Below are 16,080 nucleotides of genomic sequence, written 5' to 3' on the forward strand. Positions count from 1 at the left end.
AGAGTGGGTGGAGGGAGCCAGGCTTCTCACCATTGAAGTGGGAGGTTACAGACAAGCAAGGAGAAGAGGCAAAAATAATACATATGGTAATGGAGTAGAGTAGGAGACAGCAGTATACACTCATGTTTAGTTTAACGTAGATAGAGATGGATATATATATATTAATTATATGTGTTATATATATATGGATATGTGTATATGTACTGGTTAGTATACACACATTGCCTTTCTCCATCAGCTAAGAGAGCCTAGAAGCAATGATACCCCAGTAGCAAGGAGCACACTTAGCACCAGATCTTGGTTCTTGCCATTCTTCAGTAAAATAAACCAGGACTCCTTAGAGAAATGGCTGGTTCTAAAACTGCGGCAGGACATATACAACATGAACCTGGAGTGTCTTATAGTCCTTGAAAGTAAAGAAGCGCTCGAACGAAACCAAACCAAACACAAAAACTCCACAGTTATGGGGGCATGTCAAAGGGACACAGGAGCCAACTGAAAAGGCTCTCAATGGCCAAACTGAAGCAATTTGAGGAAAAAAGCAATGTAATATTGGATTATAATACCAAGTGTAAAATAAATATGCATGAGTCCATACTGATAGAGATAAATTATTGAATAAATAAATAAATGAGAGAGAATAGACAAATATCCCGTGCAGAACAATTCCAAATCATTTATGTAGATACTCCACTCTCCAGGAGGTAGAGCATAACTCCCACTCCTTATGTGCAACCTGCGTACAGTGACTTCCTTCTAAAATGTACAATATGGAAAGAGGAAGAAAAGAGCAACTTTACAGTGGAGAATCCTGACAAATATAAATAACCTTGATCAAGGTCATCATCAACAAGGAAGTCATGTTGATGACTTGCATGCTCCCTTCATCTAGTGTGATGAGAATGGCACATCACCTCTGTGCTCTTCCTTCAAAACACCGTAACACCCAGTCTAACCATGAGAAAAATATCAGACAAATCCCAATTGAGGGACATTCGATAAAATACCTGATTGGTACTCCTCAAAACTGTCAAGGTCATCAAAAACAAGGAAAATCTGAGAAACAGTCACAGCCAAGATTTGCTTAAGGATACATGGAGACTAAACGTAATGCGGTGTCCTGGATGGGATCCTGGAACAGAAAAAAGACATTAGGTTAGGGAAAAAACCTAAGAAAATATGAATAATGTATGGGCTTCAGTTAATGATAATGTATTAATATTGGTTCATTAAATGTAACAAACGTACCATAATAATGGAAGATGTTAATACTAGGGGAAACTGTAGGGAGGGTATGTGGGAACCCTGTACTAGCTTCACAATTTTTGTGTATGTCTAAATCTATTCTAAAATAAAAAGTTTATTAAAAATATAAAAAATATGTTCATAGAAAGAATTCGGAGTCTAGGATATCTCCTTCCAGAGAGGATTTTCCTTTGCTTCTTCCAAGCATGGGGGATTACTAGCATTCCAAGATCAACTGAATACCATTTGTGAGGTGGAGATTTTCTAGACTACACAGACGATTCTGGGCTGAGTTGCACTTGGTAGAGGCCTGGTTCACTCTGAGCTCGCCTTTGTTTCCAGGGTGTAGCCCTGAGCAGTTTACCAGGGCTTTGCCATGGCCTGGACTCCAACTTCTGTCTCCTTCCTACTAAGACATTTTCAAAAGCACTGTTCAGTCTCTGATTTTCTTTCAGAGGAGAAAATGCTCTGGGGCAAAAGTGGCTCCCAAAGCTAGGCTCGTTTGTCTTCATTCTGCCCTCTTGTAAATCTCTATTTTAGTAATGCTTCGCTATTTTGTTTGCTCTCCATTTCTTTCCATTGGATGATTTTATATTTCACCGGGCTTTCCTACATTTCCTCAGCAGAAGGATTGGTCAAAATGACCTAGTCGTTCTATCTGCAGCAGAAATTCTAAAACTTGATTACCATCTCTTTTCTTGTTCTGTTTATTGTTCTGGCTTCATACTTAAAAAAATTCTTTTAATCTTATTTTCTTGGGGTATCCAGAGGTAGCATAGAGTAACGGGTTTTCAGCTCTCATCTTTAACTGCAGATTATTTTGGTGATATCTAAAGAAAATTAGAATCATCAAATTGGTGTAGAATCCTACTTAGAGCAGTGTATCTGAAAATGAGAAATGAACTAGATGAAAGATCAATTTACTTTTAAATAACCACATCGAGGAAAAATGATATGAGGACTTAAAATAGATACATACTTATACATAAATACGTATATAAATATTTCTAACACTTCAGAAATATGGGCTGGAAAGTGGGTAAGGGCTAACAAAATACTTTCTGTCTCCATTTGCTGTGTCTCTCCATGTCATACTTATGTTCCTAACCCTGTTGTGAAACGTCAGTGTTCTCTCTTTAGGAGAGAAAGCAACAATTTCAAGTTATGAAAAACATTTCCTCTTAATAGTCTCCTTAAGAAAAAACGTTGCTTAAAGGAAAATGTAGTATAGACTACTTTGAGTTCCTAAGAATATCCTATATCATATGTATGATTATAAAGGTATTGAATTTATATTAAAATAAATATTTAAAAATTTCTCTTGACAGCAGTACCTTATTAATTTTCCCATTTTTAATTAAAAATCTGGGTAACTAATGTTGATAACTGCCATTTAGGAGGCAAACAAGAATGATAACCATTCAATACACACACATGCTGCATAACGACGTTTCAGTCAATGACAGACAGCGAGTGCGAGTGCGATGGTGGTCTCATGAGATTAGTATTATACAGCCTAGGTTAGGCTGTACCATCTAGGTTTCTGTAAGTACACTCTATGATGTTTGCACAACGAAATTGCCTAAGGATGCATTTCTCAGAACATATCCCTGTTATTAAGCCACACATGACTATTCCTGAAACAATGCTTTCTGGGACCATTGAGTCTTTCTCTAAGTACTGTCATGTTTAATTATGGGTCACTGTTAACTAATCCAGAAGGGCTTCTTCAAGCTGGTTGACTGTCAACAATAATGATACATTCTTAAAGAGGTAAGCATTCCTCTTTATTTTCTGGCAGAATTTCAGTGGTGCATTTAAAATGTACAAGGTAGGGTGGAAAGGGCAGTATGTCTTTGAAGATGTCTTCCTTCATCTGAAATCAGTAGAAATGAGAAATGGTTGCCAAAATGAATCAGTTAATGTCATAAAGAAACTATTCCATTTGTTAATCAAAATAGATACAATTTTTTAGTTCCTACTAAATGCCAGGCTCTCCATTAGGTGCTTTATATGCATAGATGACATCTTTCCAGCACCCCTATGAAGTAAGTACTATTTTTATTTCTGCTTTACAGGTGAGGAAATTGAGACTTGGAGATGGAAGTATATTTCCCAACTACACAACTGGTAAGGGTGAAGCAGGCTTTTCAACCCAGATCTCTCTGATTCCAAAGCCTCTGTCGTCTTGATTGCTCCTCACTATGTTCCTTCCATAGGGAAATTGGATACTGTTACGGAACTAAGCGGGCCCGCCTCCTGGAGAGTTAAATAAGACTCTACACCAGTGGAAGTTGTCTCACAAAGTAAAATGTATTTGCAGCAAATAGGAGGCCATGAGGAATCATTTCCAAAGTCATGATATCCCTGAACAAAGAGAAGGAGGAACTTTTACTTGGTTAGGGAATGAATAATCAAAAGGGAGAAGTGGGTACACTGCAGATTATGATAATGAGGCTTAATCTCCTCTTGAAGAGATCTTTGAATTAAAAATAAGGCAAGGTCATGGGTGCAGCTCTTGTAGGGAGGCTTGGTTAGCTTCAGGGTGGCTACGGTTGTCTCCTTAACATAACAACAGTTAAATGCTTTCAAACCCACGCTTGAGTTCCTCGGGGCACTAGTTGGTGACAATACTAAGAAAGTAACTGACATCATCAGACAAATTAACAACTAATGGGTTCCAGTGCCAATTACAGTGGATGTGGCGGCAGGGGGTGGGGTGGGGTGAGGAGGGTGGGGAGTGGGGGTGGGGTGGGGGGGTGGTATGTTTCCCCGACACTAACAAACAATTCTCAGATACCGGTTGGCTGTCCTACAGTTCAACTCAATTCTGACACTGTTTACCTGGAGATAGCATCATATACCACAGGTTAAGGGCTCTGTCCCACAACAGTGCCCCCTCCCCCTCAGATGTCGGTCCCAAGTCCAGGTTGTCACTTAGGCTTCTGACCAATTGGCTACAGATCAGAGGTTCCAATGACCCCCTCCTTGGGTTTGATTAATTTGCTAGAGCGGCTCACAGAATTCACAGAAACATTTTGAAGCCAGGTACCTGAGGGTTACTGTAAATATTCAATAAGAATGTGTGGGGCCGGCCCGTGGCGCAAGTGGTTAAGTGCGCGCACTCTACTGCAGTGACCTGGGGTTCGCTGGTTTGGATCCTGGGGGCGTGCACAGACACACTGCTTGGCAAGCCATGCTGTGGCGGCATCCCATATAAAGTGGAGGAAGATGGGCACGAATGTTAGCCCAGGGCCAGTCTTCCTCAGCAAAAAAAGAGGAGGATTGGCAGATGTTAGCACAGGGGTGATCTCCTCACAAAAAAAGAAAAAAAAAAAAAAAAAGAATGTGATTACCCTTTTATCTTGTTCCCAATACAGACACAGATGAAAAGAAGATTAACATTAATTTTCTGTTTTCTTGTTTAACCTGAGGGATGACTCAAGGGTCACAAGGATTTATGAGCTTATTTTGCAGAAGAAAAAGAATGACTTCAAGGAAGTTATGATCACCAGATAACCAGCCCCCAGCTGACTTTGACACCCCAAAGTCAGATTGCCCAAAGGCCTATCTGGTGTGAAAGAAACATGGATTTCCCCTTTGTTTCTCTGAAACTCCTCTTGCCAAGCCCCTTAGCTCTATAAAACCCCCTCCTTTCTTCCTTTGTTGAGGTGGATTTGAGAGAACCTATCCTCCTGGATTCTCATTTTGGTCAATTCGAATAACTTTCTCTATCTCCAAGCACCAATGTCTCAGTGATTGGCTTATTGCACATTGGGCACACAAAGTTGAGACTGAGAGGTGCAGTATCAATTTTACTTACCACATTACTGGTTTATTGTAAAAGGATATAACTCAGGAACAGCCAGATGGAAGAGATACACAGGGTATGGTATGGGGAAAGGACATGGAGCTTCCATGCTCTCTCGGAGTGTGCCACTCTCCCCAAATCTGCAGGTGTTCACCAACACAGAAGCTCTCTGAACCTTGTCCTTTTTGGCTTGGACAATCAAATGGAGGCTTCATTACACAGGCATGATTGATTAAATCATTGGCCCTTGGCTACTGATGGGAGAAGAGAGAGAATCTCCCTCTGCCCTTTCCCTTAAGGTTCTTCTGGCTGGCCCAATAATCAACAAGACAGGTTAGCAGGAGAAAATAATACCAAGTTTAATAACATGTATACATGGGAGAAAGCAAGGACATTGCGTTTCTCAACACAATAGCAGAAATTCTCATCTTAAATATCATTTTCAGCCAATGACAAAGGAGGATTTTGGGGGTGGGGGGAATCAGTTACAGGAGATTACCACTAAAGCACAGTAAACAAGAGTAAGGTTTATTATGTAGCTCAAGGCCTCACCTTCCACATTGATAAGTCACTAGAAATGAGCTCATCCCCCTCTCTTCTCCAAACAGAGAGGGAGATACCTTTACAAATGGAGATTTCCCTTATAAATGTAAATGATTGTCTGGCAACTCTTCGTAGGGTCATCCAGAGAATGTGGCCAGAGAGACAGAACTTCTGATAAGAGGGGCTTGTTGGTGCCTTTCCTATTGTAACATTTACCCTACGTTATCTTTACAGCCATCATGATAGATCTGTTCCAGGAAGGAGCTACCATGTCAAATTCTTTAGGCAGTTAGTGGGGGAGGTCAAATGTCCCTAGAGAAAACAACCAAGGTAAAGAGATAGATTTCAGGGTGGCCAAATCTTGATCTTCCACACTACCGAACTCAATCTCTAGCCCCTCTCCCCTCCCTGAGGTCAAGGGGGTGAGACTGAATGTTCCAACCCTCTAATCACATGGTTGGCTCCCCTGGCAACCAGCCCCCATCCTTAGGTGGGATCCTAAGTAATTCCAAGGGTTTAGGAGTTCTGTGGCAGAAATGGGGACAAAGACCAAATATATATATTTCTTATTATAAATCACAATATCACAACAATGTCGGGGAGAACGAAAATTTCCTTTTTACCCTTCTTGTGTTCTTATGGCTGGACTAATAATAAAATTGACACATGATCAAATTCACAGCAGAAAAACCCGATATAATTCTGTGTGCCCGGGAGAATCATGAAAATGATGCTCAGAGAGTGAACAAAGCAGGTGGTATATGTATCTTTTACAAAAAGAAACAATAAATTTGTGAGGAATTGACAAAACAAAGAAACTTAGGTTTAGGGTATGTAATTAGTGAGGAATTTAAACAGAGTTTGAGTTAGTAAATTAACAAGGTTTGGTTATGCAGGCTTCTGGGCCCAGAATTCCCTCACTCTGGGTGAGCACCCTTCATGTGGGAGATTTATCTCCTGCTTTCAGAAGGAATGGAGACAGGAGAGTCAGCATGCCCTTTTTCTTAAGTGACTTCAATTCAAAATCAGTATGTCATTGTGGGATATTTTTTGTGGGGTGAGGGTAGCTGCCTTGGGCCCCAACAACAACATTGAGTGAAAAGAGAAGCCAGTGAAAATGCAGGGTCACATCCCAAGTTCACTGGCTGCAGTGGTCTTTTCCTTCACGTTTCGTTAACTGACTTGGACACTGTGGGTAAGGTGGCTGCATAGGAATTTGCAAAGTCTTCATCTCTGGAATCAAGTACTCTTTTCTTTGGTAGACATGTCACGGACTAGGGGCCTCGAAAACCTCAAAGGTGGATTTGGAAGCAATTAACTGTTTTTCCAGGTTGTTTCTTTTCCTTTTGTATGTTAAGGAGATGTAACCATCAGCCATCCTGAAACTGACCAAGCCTCATCACAAGAGCTTCGCCCATGACCTTTGCTTTATTTTTAATGCAAAGATCTCTCCAGGAGGAGCTTAGGCCTCATTATGTGGAAGCATGTTCTCCAACTGAGCCCGTGCAAACGAACATGCGCCTCTCCCTTTTGAATATTCATTCCCCAACCAAATAAAAGTTCCTGCTTCCCTTTGTTGGGGGACGCCATGACTTTGAAAATGATTCCTCATGGCCTCCTATTTGTTGCAAATACACTTTACTTTGTGAGACAGCTTCCACTGGTGTAGAGTCTTATTTAACTCACCAGGAGGCAAGCCCATTTGGTTAGGTAACAGATAGACTACTGTCTGCTTAGTGTTCTCAGATTCCTTTTGCTCACACGGTTGATTTGTTTCTGCATTTCAGGCAGGCAAAGGGGATTCTTGAGGAATTTCCATCACCATAAAAACGAGTGACTAACCAGGAGTGGCTGAACCACACCTAGAAGGAACCAGTCCTGGGAGGGGCAGGTAGGCAGTGCCATGAGTATTAGACCCTTGATCTGGGGAGAATAGGTTCTGTTACCTCTGATAAGAGCCCAGTGTCCTTGTCTATACTTCTGGGTGTCTGGAACAAGTGCCTTTCTTGTTAGCACAAGATTCAGCCTGTGTGGCTCAGAGAGTTTCCCTGCATTATTATCCTCACCTTAGGAAGGAGGGATGTAATGCCCAGAAAGAAACATAAGGCTGACACTGATTGGAATGTCATCTAAGTGCGGTTCCCATCTTCTGCATTTACCCTCTGGATCATCTCATTTTGGAAGTCGGCTAAAGACTACAGGATTAGACGACAAGGGCTGCCTCAGGTGTAGTGAGGGGAGCAGCAGATGGAATACACAAAAGCTGACTGCATAAGGGCAGGAATGGAGGGAGGCAATTGCAGGGCTGTGGGATGACAGTATAATGAGGATATGAATGACAGCAACCTGGGCACTGAGGCCTGGCATCCTCATCCACCTTCATTATTTTCTCTGAGAACTTTCTGATGAATCCTGGTGTGGGAAGACTTGAATGATTCCATCCTCTTATGGAGACAAAGCAGGTCAGCCTTCCTCCCAGGGCTCTTAGGACAAAGCTCTTCCCTCTCTCTTCTCCTTGCCCCTATCCAGGTCCTTGGTAATAGATGCAGTAACGCAGAATAAACTGAACTAGTCCCTCCTTGGGAAAAATAATTATAAGCTAAACACTAGAAAAGCAGGTAACTTATTTTTATCTTTAAAGGTGTCAATATGCATGCATTTTATTTTTTTCACAGTCTGTCCACCTTTTATTTCAATCAGGAAGTAATCAAACTTATACAGTCTAAAAACAGTAGAAAAGGTGAGTACAAAGGCCCATGGTCCATCTACGGTGGGGACAAAGGGTGGCCATGTGAGCACTGTACCTGGCACCTAGAGAGAGATGGCTGGGCATTGTCCTGGCAGCAATGATGACAGGACCAAGCAGAGGGAGGCTTTATGGATGTAGGGCAGGGAGGGCACTGCCTGGCTGGCTGAGCCTGCCCCCTGTCCCCACAGGGCAGGCAGAGACCCCGAGACCACTGTGTGGACAATCTGGCTTAGGCAGGCCTCGGCAGGGGAAGCTAAGACCTGGCCTGAATTCTCAGTGAAGGTCCAAACCTTCACAGCACTGTCCATAGTCCCTGAGAAGAGCCGCCTCCAGGTCACGGCCAGCCCAGTAAGGCTGCCCTGGTGATGCAGCATGGGCTGCACCTAGATCGTGTTGTCCATACTCCAGACTTTGAGGGACTGGTCATGGGACGCGCTGAAGACTTTGGTCTGGTCTGGTGTCGAGATGACGGCCAGGGCATACATGGTCCATCAGGGTGCATACCTGCTACTTGGACTTGATATCCCGCACTTGGATGAGGCTGTCCTAGGTACCACAGACACTGTGGTGATTCATCATGGTGACAGGGTAGATGCTACCACTGATGTCTGCTGGACTTTGATGCAGTTGAGAGTCTGGATGTCCCAGACCTTGATTGTCTGGTAGGAGCTGCTGTACATGTAGCTCTGGGTGGCCGCCAATGCCTGCACCCAGTGGTTAAGGCTCAGGAGCTCCTTCTTTGATTTTAGCTCAGTGCGCTTGATGTCTCAGACCTTGATGACCTTCAGGGAACTGCTGAACAGCATGTTGTGCTAGGAGACCAGCAAGCACACTGGTTGTCTGAGCCTGGATCATGTTCACCTTCTGCAGGTTCTGGATGTCGTAAATGGTGATGGTGCAGTCTGCTGAGCCACTGTAGAGCCTACACCCTTGAATGCAGAGCACCAGCACAACGCCATCATGGCCCTCCAGCATCTTCTGGAACTTGTGAGTGGTACAGATGTCCTACACCTTGATGGCCTTTTTAGAGGAGCTGCTGAAGAGCAGGTCACCCATGGAGTAGATGCCAGGGCCCTGGTGGCCCATGCAGTTTCCTTTGCACCTGAAGATCTGTTGAGAGTCATAGGATCCTAGGATGCCCATGTTCAGCCACGTGCTGATATGAGACAGCTCCTCATTCAACATGGTGGCAGTCTCTCTGCAACTCCAAGAGGTCCTCTCGAGCTTGCTCTGGTTTTCATCCAGGACCTCAAACTTAGGCTCGAGTTTCTTCTCCAGCTGGTCAATCCTCTGGAGAGCTTGCCCAGCATGGAACTTGGGAAAGTGATCTCCTAGTCCTGGGCCAGCACCACGTGCATCTGGTAGAAGCTGTAGTCTGTCTGCTACATGAACTCCTTCAGGCCCTGGAAGTGGCACATCTGCAGGTGCATCTCATATGTGTCCTGGTTCCCAATGAACGTGCACCGTACTTGGAGCGAGGACACTTGATGTGCTTGTGCTCCTTGAGATGGGCTTCCGGGTTCATCTAAAGGAGGGACAGGCAGCTGGAGTTGTTGGGGCATTGCACAGGCCTGGAGTCACAGCCATGTGCTGAGCTTGATGACACCCTCAGGAATTCACCTCAAAGACAGTGGGCTTCTCACCCTGCCACCTGACAGCTGTGCCTGCAGTAGATAAAGAGCTCCTGAATTGGCTCAGCCACCTCAATGTTTTTCACCAGCAAGGTCAGCTTGGTGTTGTCCACAGACACTTCTCTGACTTCATGGTGCATCTTCCACAGAACATGTGCCCACATGCGGTGATCACAAGGTCCTTAAACACGCTGCAGCAGAGCTGGCCAAGGAGCTTCACCGAGGGCTGCTCGGCAAACATCAGTGGCTCCTGCTCCTCCTCGTCCTTGGGCGGCAAGAATGTGGAGTGCAGGGACAAGCTGGACTCGGAGTGCAGGGAAGAGCCAGAGAAGGCTGAGTTGGAGCAGTGAGGGTGTTGGTGGGGGGCGTGCTGTCCTTCTCATCCCTTGAGGAGTAGGTGAGGGTGCTGGAGGAGGAGGGAATCCTGTGGTGCTGTTTGTAGTACTGGTCCCATCAGCTTTCCTGATGGTGATGACTGCCAAAAAAGGCAGGCCCGAAGGTCATCTCCACTCTGCTTGCAGGGGCAACCTCTAGGTGGGAAGTCTGGGAGGCTCCTGGAGACCCGGTTGTAGCAGGCGCTCTGACCTCAGCTCACGTTCTAGAGAGACATCCAGGGGCCTCGGGTAGCGTCCCTTGCCTGTGGCAGCCCGGGAGTGGCAGTGCCACCCTCCTGCTTCACTGTGTCCCCTTGGCTGCCAGCCAGGAAAGGGACCTGCATCCATTTTAAAATACAGCATTTTCAGAATAATTATTAGCCACATCTACTAAGAGGATAAATAAGGTATGTTTGGTGTCAGCAAGTTACATATAATCCCTTCTATATACGGTCATGATAAATGTTGCACATTCTAAGAGCACAGGCACTTTCATCAGTGACTTGAATTTTACAGATGCTAAACCCAGTTTAAATGATGCTGTTGAAAGATCTTCAAGGTCTGAATTCCTCCAGCGCTCATTGCCTGAGCACTTAGACACACAGCAATGAAGAGCGAATGGTCAGCAGGGTCAAGGGCTGCAAAGAGAATCAATAAGATGCGCGCTGAGGAGGCGATGCTGGATCTGTGATAGGGAGGAATCCGTGACCTTTGGGAGAGCGTCTCAGTAGCACAGTGGACAAGGAAGTCAGCCCGCAGTGCATCACAGAGTAACTGGATAGTGGAAAGACAGTGAGTGAGACTCCTCTTATATAGTCTAGCAGTGAAGAGGAGAGAGAATTGGCTTGACAAGCTAGCTGGGCCAAAGTGCAATTTTTTTTTTAAAAAAAAAGATTGTTTATAGGCAGAGCAGGAGGCACGGGTGAGATGTGCCTTTGCAGCAGAATTCAGAATTCAGAGATGGAGAGAGAAAGAGAAAGAAAGAGAGCAAGAGAGACTGACTTGCTACACAAGATTCCCAATAGCAGGTGCTCCGTGGGCCTAATAAGCACTTACCCTGAAAGGAAGTTTCCAGAATGGCCTCAGTTTTGTAGGACTCAAAGGAGTTTTAGAGCATGAAACACACAGACATGTGCCCTGGAGGAGGTTACAATCTAGAAGTGATACAATGCACTCAGAAACAATATAATGGAGTTACCTGTTCAGCACCTTTCAAAATGATACCAGCCAAAAGATGTTAGCCCAAACACTCTAACTATAATAACAAACAGTGGATGACTTTGTTCAGTGTGTTCACATGTTACCCACATTAGGTAGGTACTATTATCATTTTGCATATGAGGAAACTGAAGCTTATGCAGGCCACAGGCTAAGGAAGTTCTTAATGTCTCATGGCTAATCAATGATTGAAGTCCAGTCTCTGATTGTAAGCTGGGATCCCACTCCTAGCGGTTGTCAGTAGAAATACTGAGTGAAGCTTGTGACCTCAAACCTCAAATGAGAATTCAACAACGTCTGTATCTTACTTTATGTACAGTATAGTCTGTATCTTACTTTATGTACAGTATAGTCTGTATCTTACTTTATGTACAGTATAGTCTGTATCTTACTTTATGTACAGTATAGTCTGTATCTTACTTTAAAATACTTTGGCTTTGGCGCACATACGTGCACACTTGTTTGTATGTTTGCCGGTGTGAGCCTGAGCTACACTGTAGGTGTGGCCAATTGCCTGGTTGTAGTACATACTCTAAGAGGAGGTAGGGAATGGTCAACACAATAAAAAAGGCCAGATTCTAGAGGTAGCGACTATAATATTCAATAATCTTTAATTTCAATTAACATCAGATTTTAAAATATTAGCATAATGAAGGATAGAGAAGGATGTTCATTGGTTAAATTAGATAATGGACATTAGAAGTGGGTATTCATTAGTGAAATTAGTGATAGTTAAAATTTGTGAATTGACTAAAATATTCTAGAAACACTCCCTGCCTTGGCATGAGTCCAGTAAGTTACCCTTCATTGTTAGAATAAAGTTGGAAGCCAATCCCCAACAGTCCTGTGCCCAGCCATCTCTTTGGAGGATTCTAATTGACTGATGATGACCATAAGGCTAACTGAAGCCTGCCGCTAGGACGTTCTCATCTGTCCCAAAGAAACCTTTCATGTGAGGTGTGGTTGGAGCACCAAAAAGGGCCTTACAGCACAGGCTATATGGCCTATTTGGGGGCTGCTTACTAATAAATGTTAATTTAATAATGGTCTATATGTGTGGAAGATTTTTGTCTGATTCTTTCTTTTACTAAAACCTGGTAATAAGGTTGTAGGGGAGGAGCAAACTCTCACCCACTTTCAACCACTGGTGCCCACTATTATCTACTAAAATTAACCTTTTTGTGTTTAAACAAATTGGCTTAGATCAGTTGGACATTTATTTCTGTGAGGTTCCTCTAATCCCCCTTCCCCACGCTAAGAAAAACTAGTCCTCACCTTCTTGGTATTTTCACCCTGATGGATTCTTCCCCGGCCTCTGCCTGTCCATCCTCCAGTTCTACTGAGAAAACAGTCAGATGGGCAGTCCTGAGCTCCCCTCGGCTTCCATCTTCCATCATCACATCTTCCAACCCGCCTGGGGCTGCCCCTACCTTTTCTTCCACCTCATTACAAGGGAGAGAGTGTGGCTTTGTTTGTGAAAAGTGAGCCTTTCCACTCCTGCTTTACCGCTTAAGGACTCCATTCCTGTGGTTTACCTACTCTCTTTTGAATCTATTTCTCTCTTTTGGCTAGATTATTCACACCAGCAACAAAAAACCTTATGTTTACCCTTTCAACCAACCACTCCATTTCTCTGTCCCTTCATAGTAAAACTACTCGAGTTGTCTATATTGATCATTTTCACTTCCTCATCTTTCATTCTCTCTTTTTATTTTTATTTTTTTATTTTTTTGGTGAGGAAGAGTGGCCCTGAGCTAACACCTGTTGACAATCTTCCTCTTTTTGCTTGAGGAAGATTGGTCCTGAGCTAACACCTGTTGACAATCTTCCTCTTTTTGCTTGAGGAAGATTGTCCCTGAGCTAACATCTGTGCTCATCTTCCTCTATTTTATATGTGGGATGCTGCCACAGCATGGCTTGATGAGAGGTGCATAGGTCCGTGCCCAAGATCCGAACCTGTGAACCCCAGGCCACTCAAGCAGAGTGTGCAAACTTAACCACTATGTCACTGGGCTGGCCCCCATTATCTCTTTTTAAATTATGAAATAATTCAGACACAGAGAACAGTTAGGGAATAATATCATACATACTTAGGAACATACACAGCCGCTATCCAGCTTTACAAAGTCTTGTTGTTTTTCTATATTTCGTTTAACTTTTTAAGAGAAATGTTACAGACACAACTGAAACCCTCCTCAAACGCATTCTCTCCCATTCCCAAAGGTAACCGTTAACCTGAATTTGATGTTTATCATGCCTATACATTTTTGTATATGTTACTGCACAAGTATATATCCACAACTCATATATAGTATTTGTTTTGACAAGTTTTCAAATGTTATATAAGTAGTATATTGGACTACAATATACTACAAATATATACAATATATTTTACAACTTACATCTTTGGTCAACATTATCTTCTTGAGATTTATTCATATTAATATATTAATTTATTCATTTCAATTCTGTATAGTATTCCATTTAATAGCTACTGTATACTTGATTCTCTCCTGATGGATGTTATACCAGTTTCTGTCCTTACCAACAGTAAACGAGAAATTTCTATTTCTTCATATTCACGCCAACAGTCTGAATTGTCAGACTTTTTAATTTTGCCAAACTGATGAGTTTGAACTAGTATCTCACTGTGATTTTAATTTGCAGTTCCCTGACATCTAGTAAAATAGAACATCTTTTCATACGCCTATTGGCCATTGTTGTTTCTTCTTTTTGAATTGCCTGTTCATACCTTTTCACATTTGTCTTAGCATCCTGAATGAATAGCCCATCATTTCTCCACTGTTTTGCAATGCCACCTCTGTCTTAAAGTGTTTCCCGGATCTCTATGTTGGTTCATTGATTCATTGGTTTGTTTGTGTAATTCTGCATCAAGAACACATGATCTTATTTACTGTAGCTTTATAATAAATCTTGCTGTCTGGTAGAGCATATCCCCCAGTATGTCCTTCAAAAGCGTTCAGACATTTTTACCTCTTTGTACTTTCATATGAATTTTAGGACCTTTATGTCAAGATCATGAAATCCTGGGGCAATTTTCATTGGAATTTGTTTGAAATTTATGGACAAAATTGAAATATTTTTATGTTGAGTTTTCTTATCCCTAACCTTGCATGTATCTCATTTCTCTCTAATGAACTCTAATCAGTATTCTTTCCCCAACACTCCACTGGCTCTAGTTTGGTTGTCAAGATCATGAACAACTTCCCACTTGTCAAATCCAATGGCCCCTTCTCGACTTTACTCTTTGGTGAAGGCCCTTGCACCAGCTCAGTCTCCCTAGTCTCAGTTTAGATGTCACCTTCTCAGAAAGTTCTTCCTTCATTATCCAATTTAAAGAGTCATACAGAAACTTCTTTCACGTCACTTTATTTTAATTCTCTACATAGCCCTTATCTCTAATATGACCTCTGCCAACCTCCTTGACTTACACCACTTTCCTCCTTGCTAATTATACTTTCTCCGATTCCTTGAACACATTAAGCTATTTCTTACATAAGGGACTTCATTCTTCTTTTTCCCTCTATCTAGAGCTCTCTCCTCTTAAGGATATTTGCACAACTCTCTTTTCTCATCATTGAAGTTCCCACTCAACTGTCACCTCCAAAGAGGACTTCCCGGATGACCCAATCTGAAGTTACTCCCCAGTCATCATCACACCATCCCATGTATTGTCTTAAAAGTTTGGCTTCTGATCGAAAATGATCCTATGTATTTATGTGTTTGCTTATTTATAGTTATCTCCCCCAACCCCACCCACTCCCTAGAATATATGTTACTCGAGAGCAGTAACCGTGTTTGTTTTGTATATGTTAATACCAGAACACAGCCTGGTACAGAGTTGGTGTTCAATAAATATTTGATGAATAAAATTAGCCACTGTATATCCTAAGACTTATAAAATGCACAATCGTTTATGAAATTAAAATACCATTACCTGTGAATTGACATAAAGAATGGATGTAGGTCTCAGGTCTAACAAAATAAATTATTAGAGTTGACATATGGTCTTGATAAGTTAACAAATAATTATTTACAAATATTATTTGGATGAATTAAATATAAATCACTATATATAGATATCAAATAATTTTAAAATAAAATGTAATATGTGAATATGTATACACACATATACACACAAGTAAGTTTTATGTCTACTATTTATAAAAATAAGCAAGAAGATTAGAAAAGAACAAAATTTAGGTAAGAAAAGATTAACCTGCAATGAAGTTAGTACTCAATTTTCATGTAAAATGGTTGAAAAATTTATTTCTAAATATTTCAACAGTCATTCCAAAGGCAAACTTTGATCAGTTATATGATTCATGTTGTCCATGAGATAAAACAGGATGGTACATCAGGAGAGGCCTGAGTATTCTTGTAACTCAGCCTGGAGAGACTTCTCCCATGGGTTGTCATAAAATAGTCTTCATCATTTATATTTGTGTAGCTAATACGATGTGGCATGCCATGGAGCTCTTCCTTATA

At 42.2% G+C, this 16,080-nt stretch overlaps 1 pseudogene; it reads right to left on the minus strand.

The window, feature by feature from the left end:
- Positions 1–8,410: 8,410 nt before the first annotated feature.
- Positions 8,411–12,965, minus strand: LOC101391978 (E3 ubiquitin-protein ligase TRAF7 pseudogene; annotated as a pseudogene).
- Positions 12,966–16,080: the final 3,115 nt, after the last annotated feature.

This window comes from Ceratotherium simum, chromosome 19 (assembly GCF_057802395.1).
Source record: "Ceratotherium simum simum isolate JZ-2026a chromosome 19, ASM5780239v1, whole genome shotgun sequence".
Lineage (NCBI taxonomy): Eukaryota > Metazoa > Chordata > Mammalia > Perissodactyla > Rhinocerotidae > Ceratotherium > Ceratotherium simum.